Genomic DNA, 10,532 nt, shown 5'->3' on the forward strand with positions numbered 1-10,532 from the left:
TTGGCTTCTCAATTTCTTGACTTCTTCTCAGCTCCCTAGCCCCTTTCTTCTCTCTTTGCTAGATTTAACTGGCAGAACCCAAATCCCTATTAAATCCACTTCTTAGCCTATTCTATACCTGCTGCTTAGCAGCTCAACACAATTATGATGCCTGCAGTCACTCAAAATTCATAAAAGCTCAAGTGAACTCTGAGGCTTGCCCTCTCCACCCTATTATTTTTCCCAAATTTCACTCTGCACACTATTATTCATATTGAGAGAGGAGAGGAGGCATCTGAAAGTAAAAATAGATACAAAGCAAAGGGCCTGCAGAAATAACTGACTCAGCTGGTTAAAACTGCTTTCTCTTCCTCCATTCTGCCCTGTGCTCTTCAGTTAACATGTTTTCCACAGCTGCATCCCCTACCTCAAGGGTTCTCCAGCACCTTCCCTATCTCTGTAGCTGTGTATGAATGTCAAGACTGTGGGGAACAGTTTGTTGTGTTAGAGCTCAGCCTTTGGATAAGGAACCAGCTGAGTGGGCATGACATCAATGAATGCTGCTCCCTGTGTGTAAGGTAAGAGTCTCGTCTTTTTGTTCAAGAATCCAATAAAGGTGCTGATAACACCAAGGTCTCAGACTCTACAAAACAAACGACCTGTAAGACCAAGGGTCTGGAAATTCCTCCCCTGCAGCCTCCCACCCAAAGCTCCCCCAACCTACTCTGAGTAAGGAGGGACATGTAAAACCTGAGACAAAGGAATCATGCACCCCTTGCATGGACACTGCGAGGGTATATAAGCTATAAGAAATCTAACCAAAGGGAGATCGTGCTTTGGGTCTGTTGAATGCCCCAGGCTCTCCACCGGCATTAAATTCTCTTTCCTCTGACAAAGTTGTCTGAGCGTCTGAATTCCTCCGTCAGGTATCGTTTCCTGCAACAACATCGTCTTCCCTTCCCTAAACTTCCAATACCTCTTGTCTCTCCTCACTCTCAATGATGTCCTTTCTTCTTAGTTAATAGATGCTTCTAGAAAATAACTTCCATCAACAAGTTACTAATCTACCTATATCTTTTTCCATATTGTCCCCCTTCTCTCTTGTTGATCTGGATGAATAAAGTTGTGCCTACATAAGACTAGTCCTCTCACTTTTGCAATGGATAATACTCCTTTTCTCCTACTTAAAAAGTTTGTGTCAGCATTTGTCCTCTGCTTTGTCCTCTGCTTTGTCCTACATTATCAATTCTTCCCATCAGTATACAAACATGCTGTGATATCTTACATCATTAAAAAAAAATCCTTTGACCCAAATGCCTTTCAAGCTACTACTCCATTTCTCATTACAGCAAAATTTCTCAAAAAAAAGTTATCTATACACACCTCGTCACTCATGGAACTTGCCAAGGCCACTTGCATCAATTAGCGTTCTTTGGTTGCAAGCAACAAAACTGATTCTGATGGAGTTTTATTAAATGGATATTGAGTAGCATAAATAAAGAATGAAAAGACCAGAGAATAGGTGCAGGAAGTAGCAGGCCCACGTGCCACTCCACTCAAGATTTATATTTCAGGCAATCCAATTTGCTTCTTCTAAATAGCTTACTATATTATTATACGTGATTGTTCTTGTAACTACCATCCAGAACAAGAAATTGTGGACGAAAAGGGGACTCAGTAATAAATCTAACCAAATCTAATGTCACAGGGTGATCTGCTAACTGAGCAGGTAATGGTGGGTGGTCACACCTCAAACCTATAAATTCCCAAATAAAAGGTTATTTTGCCTTAAGCAAGCCTCGTCCATTGTTTTTGTATATCTAGGTTAACACACCTTTGAAATGCCCCTTTTTTGACACCTTGGAAGCATAACATCCCTTAAAAGAGTACGTAATCCTGTTAACTGTCCTGTAATCCGATCATAGAGATTTCTCTGCCTTGCTTTCTCCCACTTTCATGTACTCTTTCTTACATTCCCTCCTTAATTCCAGATGTGTAAAAGAAACTGCAAAACTGTCATTCTCCTGAGCCTGTGAGATCTTGCTTCCCGGCAATGTTGTCAGTTTGGCACAAATAAACTCTTATAAAAATTCTCTATGGTTTTGGACATTTCTCATGTCGACAAAATAAAGCCGCAGTCATCCCTCCTTTGCCAAAAACTAACCACCACTGTCAGTTTTATAATAATCACTTCCTTATATTGTCCTGAAGTTTTACCACCCAGGTGTGCTTCCCTACACACTGTAATTTAGTCTTGCCCTTTTTATATTTATCTAGGCTTTTTTGGGGGGGAGGGGTGCGGTAATTTAATATGCAGGTTTTCTTCAATCCTTCTTTCCTTTCCCTTTTTTTTTTCCTTATAGTTTACCTATTGAAGGACTGGGGTTATTTGACCAGAATAGTTTCCCATAGTCTGGGTTTCACTGATTGCAGCCTCATGATGCAGTTCAATGTATTCCACTCTTTCCGTCTTCCAAAATTTTCAAATTGACACCTGGATCCAGAGGATTGATCAAACTCCAATATGGTCTCTTTGGCAAGACTAAGTGATGGTTGGTATATGTTCTTCATCAGGCAGAACATAATATCAATGTCTGTTTATAACATTGATAGGCATTAATGCTAAATACCTAGATCCATTAATTCACCAGGAACTGCAAAATATTGAAATTCCAATTTATCATTTGTTATGGACTGTTTGTGCCTGTGTCATATGTTAAAACCTTGCTCCTCAATGTAATGATATTGAAAGGTGGGGTCTGTAGGAGGTGATTAGGATTAGGTGAGGTCATTAGAGCAGGCCCCCCATGAATGGGGTTAGTACCCTTATAAGAATCTCATGAGAGTCTGCTTCATCTCTCTGCTCTTTACACCAAGTAAGGATACAAAGAGAAGCTGACTTTCTGTAACCTGGAAGGGGACCCTCACCCCAAACCAACCATGCTGACACCCTAATCTGAAACTTTCAGCCTCCAGAACAGTGAGACATAAATGTTGTTTAAACCACTCAGTCAAAAGTAATTTGTTATAGCAGTTCAAACTGACTAAGGTATCATTTATTTTTCAAGAGATGTTTTCCCTCATGTTGTGCTTGTTTACCTAGTGGTAAAAAAATATGAATAAGAATAAATTCTTGATTCTTTCCCTTTATTTACCAGTTTTTAAGATAATGAATTGGTTTGCAATTATGTTGTTTATACGTATAATGATATATTTGTATATTTGATGGGGTTCACATTTGATGGGGTTCATTCAATTGAAATTATCCTTACTGAAGTTCAAATTGCCCATCTTTGGTCAATGGGAACCTCTTCAAATTAGCTTCCTTGCTATCTGGAATAACAAGGAGTTCAAGGCTCATTTTGTACATTTCCTACCTCAGACCTGGAATCAGCCATTTCTTCAAAAAGCACTGATTTCTCTTAGTGGGAAAAGGTATTTCAAACCTACAATCTAGATACTAGGGATGTCTATTGCTACCAAATTGGCCATTGTTTCTACAACTTAACTAATACTTAAGTAAGGCTAATCTGTTACTTAAAAAGCTAAGGCATTGCTCTAAGCTTTTCACAAATGTTAATTTATTGATTCTTCATGACGAACCTACTATTATCCCCATTTTACAGATGAGGAAATCAAGGTACAAAGAAATTAAGTAACTTGTTTAAGGTCAAACACCCAGTAAGTGGCAGAGCCGAGATTAGAACCCAGAGTCTAAGCCTTTTCCCATCGTGATATGCTCCTTCCCACTTGATCTGTTTTCAGTCATATGCCCACACTTAGTGTTGAGGAAAGCAAAAAACTTTGACCAGCAGACCCACTGAGACCCCCTCACCCAAAGACACAAAGGTGCTGTTGCCAGAAGAAGAAGAAATGAATCCTGGGAGGCCAAAATAACAAAACACACACACACACACACACACACACACACACACGCACACGCACACGCACACGCACACGCACATACACACATGCACGTGCACAAATGTACCGATAGTATATCTATCAGTACTTAACACACACACTCTGATTCAAGATTACTCAGTCCAATTTTTATTAAAGGCATGTCAAGTATTAAACTTTGTAGAATTATATAAAATGATATATAATACAGAACTAGGATCTCTTACAAAAGTTTAGATCAGAATTTCATTACAATTAAGATGAGTAACAAAAAAAAATAGACTAACCCCCAATAGATTAATCCCCAAAGCCACAGGAATAAACACATGAACAAACATGAAGTTTATGTGACATAATTGTGTGTTCAGCCAAAGGAGTATTTTCTTGTTAGCTATTCAATCTTTTGCCCTGAGAAAGCTCAGGGTTATTAGCATGTGAATGATTTGATCCATACTCTTCTTCCAAAGCTATAATATCTGGAATTTCATCAGTCTCAGATGTCAAGTCTATGGCAGTTAAATCAAATACCTGTAAAAAAAAGAATCTTGGATATTAAAACAAATACTAATGAAGTAAACTGTTAGGTTCAGGTGAGCTCACGGAGACATTAATTACTGCATGTGAGTGAATCTTACTTTGTCCATAGTTGTGCATTCTGACAAAGTGTTGACAATCATTTTCCCCAAATTCACTCATATTATAAAAGCATTAAGGAAACTAGTGGTGGACTTACTAAATGAAAGCTTTTTTGAAAATACAAGATATAAAGCATTTCTGGATATTTATCTATTAATCTATTATTCTCTTAAAAACAATAATATTCCACTTTTCCATTAGCCCAACTTCCAATAATATAAACTCTTTGGGAAATGTCTAGAACTGAGGAAGCAAAAGGTCTTTTAATAGTTGAAATAGCCATGACAAAGTCTTAGCTCTTCTCTTCATAGGAAAGGATCTTAGGGATAAGAAGTTCTCTTAACTTTACTTTGATAAGCTAAGTAATGTTTCTTAGCTAAAATCAGTTTAGAAGCAGAAAATTAGTAAGGTATAATAAATTACTAAAGGCTGGAACCTTGATAGCAGAGGGAAAAAATTAGCTGATTACTTAACAGAGGCAAAACAAGTCACTAAAAAAATTCATCAAAAAACAGAGCAGGAGATGAGGAGTTATTGTTTAATGGGTATGGAGTTTATTGCTTGGAATAATGGTAAAGTTCTAGAAATGGACAGTAGTGATGATTGCAGAACATTGTGAAAGGACTTAATGCCACTGAATTTTACACTTAAGAATGGCTAAAATGGTAGATTTGATGCTATGTATATTTCACCACAATTTTTAAATATTAAAAAAAAAAAAAAAAAAAGACAAGAGGAGAGGATCTCGCTTTGGTCATTGGGACCCTTTACCTGGCTGTTTGTGGCCCTTATTGCACTTTTCCCTAAGAACCAGGTGCTCAGAGGTCTGGTCAGAGCACAAACTTCTACCATTTGTTCTTGAGTCTTTCAGTTTGGCAAGATTGAACTGCATTCTAGCTACTCATAAATGTTCACTTTGCAAAGATAACATCCAACCTGACATCCACAAAAGCCAGCAATATTATACGAACGGATTCAGAGCATCAACCAGGCAAGTCAACAATTTTAATTTTAGCCTTTTTAGGTTAAAAGCATATCTTGCTTAGCTCTCTCTTCTGAGCTATTTCTAGTAAATGTATATTTTAACATCCGCTATCGCTTCATTTGTTTTAATAAATGTAAACTAAAACAGGAAGCTCAAACACAAGAAGATATGGACAGAGGGATTTTCTGGGCCCCAAACAAGGAAGCAAGATGCAGTTTTCTTCTATCAGAGGCCTCGCATGCTAGAACAAAAAAAAATACATACACTTTGACATTAGTGAGGCAATGGGCTAAATCCCCCCCTTGCCAGTTATCTCTTTTCACCCTATTTCCTCACCTCTCAGGTGTGGAAAATACCTGTTTGGGTTGCAGATGAAGAATAAAGGTAGTATGGCCTAACTTGTAAAAGATACTCAATAAACAGTAAATTTTATTCTCATTAGTTTCTTAAATACCAACACACACATATACTCTAAAAGTCACCTATAGGCCAGGTGACTATTGGCCTAAAATGGAGTTCTTTGCAAAAGTTGGAGATCCCACACTCAGAGTTTTAGGAGAAAAATTTCCATCACCACCATCACCAAAAAAAAGTATCTCTAATCCCTGAGATGATTTAGGAGGGCCATATGAATAATTTACCTTCCATATGTTCAGAATGATTCAAAGTGTCTAATTTCTATTAAATGCTTAATAGAAAGAATTTAATTTCTACTAAATTCAAAGCCTACTTAGGGGCTGTGAAAGAAATAGAGGAGGGCAGGGTAGCTAGGAGGTAGCCATGGCCTATCAAGTTTCCATGGTGAGTTTAATTTAAAATGTAGAGGTTGTGTTTGACCATCTTCACAGGGTTTTTAGCAATGTGGCAGAAGAGAAATCATTTCACCAATTTATAAAATAAATCTCCTTTTCACTGACATGAACAAGTATCAAAGAAATCTGTTGCTGACAATGCCCATCAGTGGAGGCCAAACTCAGAGTCTGATGCTTACTGTGAAACTGATAACCACAGTCCCTCCCCGAAAAGGACAGGAAACCAGCAATACATTCTTTTCAAGAAAATCAGGTGACCATGCTAGGATTCCTGGGACCCTGTGTACTGCTTGTGGGTTGTTCACCATATATAACCACAGGAGGCACCTTTCCTGTTATAAACTTCACTGATTTGCACATTTATTATGACGACTTTCCAGGTGGCACTATACATGTTGAGGATAAGGTGCCATTGTTTAATTTGCATAAAGGTAGGCCAGTGGCAGCCTGGGGCCCTGGATAGGTGAGGCTACTACAGAAATAAAAACACCATCTGTGGGAATTTAACTTTCTAGTAAAGGTGAGTGTTCATGCAGTGTTGTTAAACATGACAATTGATTTATTTTGAAATGGAGAATAAGCATTAAAGAAATAAGGAAGTGAAAAGAACTAAGAATTTGTTTGTATAAAAGGAATTCCAATCTACAGGGCTCCCCAGTTAATAATCCCTGGCATAGACAGAGAGGGTAGAGGAAGACTCCCTGACAGGTGATGTAGTTTTATCCATGCTGAGAGCTTACTTGGGCTACTTTATATAATGGAGTCAATCTGACAGATAGATATATGAGCTACCTCCTTAGCTGAGTTTTCCTTTGCTCTAACCTGTGTAGACAATGAGAAAGGAAAAGAGCTTGATTCATACTATTCAACATCTACTCGTATTAATTTATAACTTAAATGGTTGGCTAGAATCAAAAAGTCAGATAATAAGTGTTGGTGAAGACATGGAGAAATCAGAACCCTCATACTCTGCTGGTGTGAATGTGTAAGGTGCAGCCACTTTGGAAAATAGTCTGGCAGCTCCTCAAACAGTTGAACATAGAGTGACCATATGACCCACTGGCGATTGCACTCCTAGGTATATACCCAAGAGAAATGAAAACAATTTAAATAGTAACCATTTCTTCATCACTGATATTTACAGAAAAGCACCATCTATTCATTACTTTTGTAAAATGTCAATTAATAACACTCTCCACTACTTTTTTCACTTTCTTAAGGTCTAGAAGATATTAGATCTTTGTTCCTTTCACAGGAGATATTATCTAAGTTAGTGTTCTGTTTTGCTTTGGTCAATAAAACTTAAAACCGAAATTGTTGCCCTGCCATCCCTATACTGCCTTATGCTGAAGAGTCGTATTTGGCAGGTTAGTTTTGTAATAAAGGTATGGAATTTAAAAATGAGCAGCCTATAATGCAGACATCATACCAAGACTGTACTATAATGCTTTACCAGTTGTAACTGGTATCTCTTTCCTTTCATTTTTCTTAGGGTTTTCAAATTCTTTCTTTTATAGCTATATTGATGTATAGATAGACAATAAACTGCACATATTAAAAGTTAAAAAAAAAAGAGCAGCCTGGGGCCATTAAAAGCGAGAGACAAATAGTGCTCTATACCAAGATATTATTTGAATATTCATCAACAAACATCCTCTAAGACTATAAAAGTCTCTTCAAAACAGTTTCTGGTGTTTATATTCTCAGAAAGGCAGAGTTCATGTATGATATAATTAGGAACTCAAATATTGAATTGAATCATTTTTTAATGCCATCACATGTATATAATAATGTAGCTACCTACATATCCACATTGTCTCTAACCAATGAATGCACAAATTAAGTTTTTTCAGTGTTAGCTCGAAATGTACATATTATGTTATGGCTCTAATATCTTTTACATAGCTCTCAAGTAGCACTATCATAAAACCAGTAACAAGCTAAAGAACCAAGAAGGTCCATTCTACATCGAGAAGGCTCTCCTATGAGATTCAAAGCCTTTCATTATATTAGAACCTGCTTCTCTCATCTGCAGGCCTTTTAAGTGAATTAAGAATGGAGGAGGAAACCCAGGCAACTCTGTCCCACCTCCTCCAAACATTTGCCTTTCGCACTGCTTTCCTATCATTCTACAAGTCATCTTACTGAGTCTTAACCACTAACGATGCATTGTATTAATCAGCAATCTCACAGTTAAACCCAACCGGCTGCTTGCGTCTTATCACCTCACCACCAACAGAGGGTGTGATTTTCCTATTCGACCTTTTCCAGATGAGCTCCCCACTCATGCCTCCCAACTCAGCCCTAGCTAGATGATGACCAAAGCCTTCACCTCTCACCAGCCCTAAAAATAAGACCTTGGCCTATCCCAGTGAGGGTCAGTTGACATTTCTTCCAGGAATCAGCAATTTCTAAAACATGGGGGAGTGACATCAGAATCTTCAAAGGTAAGCAAGGGGAACAGGAAAGACATCATAAAACATCTGTTTCAGCCTAAGCTAGCCTTGAGCCTGAAAACTTCTTCTTCTCTCTTAATAGTTTGATGCTATTACTTTTCCAATTTCTCCAAATGAAGTAGGCTGCTACAGGTTAGACTGGAAACTTAGATACCCATCAGTGCTATTATTATTTTTTCCTTATCAAATGGTTACCGTGGAAATATAGGATATCTTACATTTTAGGATACTTTAGGGAAGGTGGGTATCTTCAATATCTATAATGCCTTATCAAAGTGGATATATCTTCCTAATCATGACCTCTATTACTCACATCTGAACTTGCCAGATACTACATGTGACTGTCCCACAGATAGTATCCCTATGCCTTTAGTGCAAAATTGAAAGACAGTCCATCCTCAAACACTTCCACTTCCATCTGCTGAGGCATCATTAATTTTATGTGAGATGAGAAAACTAAGGCTAAGAGATTAAAGCAAGTCACTTTGATTTTTCACTCAGAACCAAGAAGTCCATATTTTTATTACATACAAAGGAAAAAGCATCCTTGAACACTCAGGCACACGATGCCAGGTTTCGTGTACCCAAATGATTAAAAACCTGCCATAGTTACTGTGCTAGGTTTAGCATTTTCCTCAAAAGAATTGTCTTCTTTGGGAAAGAGTCTGTTAAACCCAAACTGCCCATTTATACAATAAAATTTAATACGCAAGACTGCCACAAATCTTAAGACATGTTGATAATAGATCAAAATGTATTAAGGGACAATGAAACTCGCTGAGACACAAAGACAGATAAAACCACCACTAATGTGCACAGCTCATGGCAGAAAGTAAGGGCTAGTGGTGTTCTTCTAGAAGCTAAGAGTTGTCCTTTATATTGTCTCACTCATGAAGAAAAGCTTTGAAACATGTCTCTTTCTCACAAGCAATTCAGGTGGCACTGTAACTCTTATGATGGGGAAATGCAAAAGTTTATGTTCAGGATAAGAAAGCATTTGCACAGTTATACTGTATGAATTTTTCAACCAATTAGAATAAACCACAAAATACCAGCCTTGGAGTTTTGAGGTAAAGAGGGACGGGATTATGTCCAATTTGGATTTAGAAGAAAAACAGTTTTAAGAGACAGAGACGCTAGAAAATGCCAGTCACTGGGGGCAGGCAGGCAAGTGAATAGATAGGCTCCACTCTGGAAGCTCATAAATTGTGACAGTCCATCTTTCCAGAAACTAAAAGCACCTTAGCTTCGAGAATCTCAGTGAGTCCCTACCCTCCAATCCAACTCACCTGTTTGCTGATTCCTAGAGTTACCTCAAGGGATAAAATTTAGTTCTTTAACTTATTCACCCCCAAGGTGCATATAAAGTTATGTGCTGCTTCCTTGTTTTCATGGGGAGGTGATCCAGAGTAGAAAGAGAAGAATTAGACTTAGACTTTGCTTCTGCTGAAAGGCAGCCTTGCTAACCTTTCAGGACGATAGGCAGAAGCATGTAGTTCTATTTCACTAAATTTAAGATTTGTTTTTTTGAACAGTCTGGAAGCCAGCAGCTATAATAAGGCGATCTATATATCTTAAATAATTGACCAACATCGAGGGGGCTAGAGGTCTGAATATCCTAGGCAGGAAATTAAGAACCCAAAGTCCAAAAGTCTTTTTACTAATAATTATTCTAATGCCATCTTCTAAAGGTATCTCATCAAGTGTTAGTGACTTTCTCCCAAAGTGAGAACACGGTAAGTTAAGTCCAGCTGAGCTTGG

This window comes from Pteropus vampyrus, unplaced genomic scaffold (genome assembly GCF_000151845.1).
Source record: "Pteropus vampyrus isolate Shadow unplaced genomic scaffold, Pvam_2.0 Scaffold109, whole genome shotgun sequence".
In the NCBI taxonomy this organism is placed as follows: domain Eukaryota; kingdom Metazoa; phylum Chordata; class Mammalia; order Chiroptera; family Pteropodidae; genus Pteropus; species Pteropus vampyrus.